Below are 2735 nucleotides of genomic sequence, written 5' to 3' on the forward strand. Positions count from 1 at the left end.
AATCTTGGCTGGGCTTAACACAAGTGATATATTCCCAGATGGAGGCACTCCAAATTTGCACTCCAGTGCAAGAGAGGCAAGAGGTCTGGGTTTTGAGCTCTGGGCCGGGAAGATTCCCTGGAGTAAGAAATGGCAACCCACTGCAGTATTCTTGGCTGGAAAATTTCGTGGACAGGAGCCTGGTGGCTACAATTCATGGGGTCGCAAAGAGATGTGACTGAGCATGCACCCACGAGTGACTACAGATTAACAGCAAGTTGTGAGCCTGCCTGTGTCGTTGGGGGTCCTCTACACTGATTGACGCAACTTTTGAATTTTTTATAATTTGTAAGCCATCTAAGGATTACAGTTATATTTGCAAAAGATTCGTTATTGAGGCTTGCACGCATTGTTCTAAGTGCTTTACTTATATTAGCTGATTTACTGTGAACTATCCTGTTAAGTTCATACTTCTTGTGCTGACAACTGAAGCACAGACAGATTAATTTGTTTGAGGTCACTAACCTGTCTTCAGAAAAAGGATGTAAACATGATAAGGAATTCCTTCTCTAAAATGTGATTTCAGATTTTTAAAGAAGTACCTTTTGGGGCTTCTCTGGTGGTCCAGTGGTTAAGAATTTGGCTTGCAATGCAGGGGACACCAGTTCGATCCCTGGTCTGGGTAGATCCCAGTGCCACAGGGCAGATAAGTCCGTGAGCTGCAACTACTGAAGCTGGTGCTCCACATCAAGAGAAGCCAAGGCAATGGGAAGCCCGTGCAGCGCAACTAGAGAAAGCCTGAGAGCAGCAATGAAGACACAGCACAGCCACAAATAAATCAACAAAGAAAGATCCAACATTTCTTAAAAAAAAAAAATAGAAGTACCTTCTCTGATAATGTACATATTTTTTCTGGGTAAAGCCCTGTAGTAAGAAGGGCTTTTTTTTTTTTTTTTTAAACGTATACCATGAGGTGTAAGCACATTCTGAACTTGAACTCCTTCTGGAAGAGCCAGTTGGTGTGATAAATATCAATATTATTCTAGAGTATAATGCCATAATTGGCTCTTTCGACAAACTGGGATTTTAATATTTTCATCTAATAGAGATATATGTAGGATAATGGTGAGCAATTTCTCCAGAAGAAAAAAACTGAACTATTATCAAAACCTTTTTAGTTGGATGACTTCTTGTTCCAGATTCCCAGCTGTATTTGTACAGATTTGGTTGCAAACAGGAACAAGAAGTTGTCTCTTAACCCTCAAGTAGATCCTTGAAACTGAAGACTCTTTGGAACTCCGCCTCTTGCTCACTAAACTTTGTGTTTTCAGACCCCTCAGTTCAGTTCAGTCACTCAGTCGTGTCCGACTCTCTACGACCCCATGAATCACAGCACGCCAGGCCTCCCTGTCCATCACCAACTCCTGGAGTTCACTCAAACTTATGTCCACAGAGACGGTGATGCCATCCAGCCATCTCATTCTCTGTCGTCCCCTTCTCCTCCCGCCCCCAACCTTTCCCAGCATCGGAGTCTTTTCCAGTGAGTCAACTCGTCGCATGAGGTGGCCAAAGTACTGGAGTTTCAGCTTTAGCATCAGTCCTTCCAATGAACACCCAGGACTGATCTCCTTTAGAATGGACTGGTTGGATCTCCTTGCAGTCCAAGGGACTCTCAAGAGTCTTCTCCAACACCACAGTTCAAAAGCATCAATTCTTCGGCGATCAGCTTTCTTCACAGTCCAACTCTCACATCCATACATGACCATGGGAAAAACCATAGCCTTGACTAGACTGACCTTTGTTGGCAAAGTAATGTCTCTGCTCTTTAATATACTATCTAGGTTGGTCACAACCTAAACCTGGGTATATTATCTTCTCAATTCAAATGGCTGCTTTTGCTTGCTTGCTGCCTGGGCCGAGTGTCCATGGCCAGCATTATTAGAGTTTGACTAATCCCTAACTTCAAGCTCTTCAGTCTTTTGGAAGAAGAATTCAAGACAGTAGAACTGGTGTTGATAGTGTTTTGGGTTGGGGTTTTCCACAGCTGATGACACTGGAAGAATCTCCCATAGGAAGCTACCTTAGCAGACACTAGAGTTTCGCCTTTCAGTTTACAAATGTGGTGAGGTACTTTTTTTGGCTTCTGTTTGAGCCGGTTGCCTCATTTTGGTCGTGTAATTTCCTTTTCCGCAGAGGCAATGAATGGGGAATGCTCCCTAAGGTCAGCGTTTAATTAATTGCCGCGCTCTGGCTGCTACAGTACTCCAGGCATCGATCCTACTATTAAAATTGCCAGGAGATTGCCAGCAGGTTGAAAATCCGTCTTCAGTGACAGCCCGGAGTCATTGAGTTGGGTGGGAGGTGCCTTGCGCAGTTTACAACCTCCGTGGGCGGTGGCCCGAGGCGCGGGACTTATCCGAAAACTGGATTGGGCCTTTCCCCTGTCTATCATCGGAAGGCTCTCTGCCCCCGACAATCTTGCTGCAGGATTTGGAAGCTGAGCACCGCCTCTGAAAACTAGGGGAGTGATGGGCGGTAAGGGTAAACCCGGTGTGTATTTCTCTCCTTATTGGTTGGCTGATGTGTCAGTCGTACTCCACTCTGCTCCCATTGGCGGGAAGGCTCCAGGCCGGTAGCGTGGACACTGTGCTGCCCACTTGCAAGCTACGATCAAGGCGCGTGACGTCCCAGACTTTTGTTGTTGGGCTTTGGACCTCATTAATTATTCATTAGGTACTTGAACGAGCTGTAGCGAT

This window comes from Moschus berezovskii, chromosome 6 (assembly GCF_049115385.1).
Source record: "Moschus berezovskii isolate FMDL1 chromosome 6, NW_MosBer_1.0, whole genome shotgun sequence".
Lineage (NCBI taxonomy): Eukaryota > Metazoa > Chordata > Mammalia > Artiodactyla > Moschidae > Moschus > Moschus berezovskii.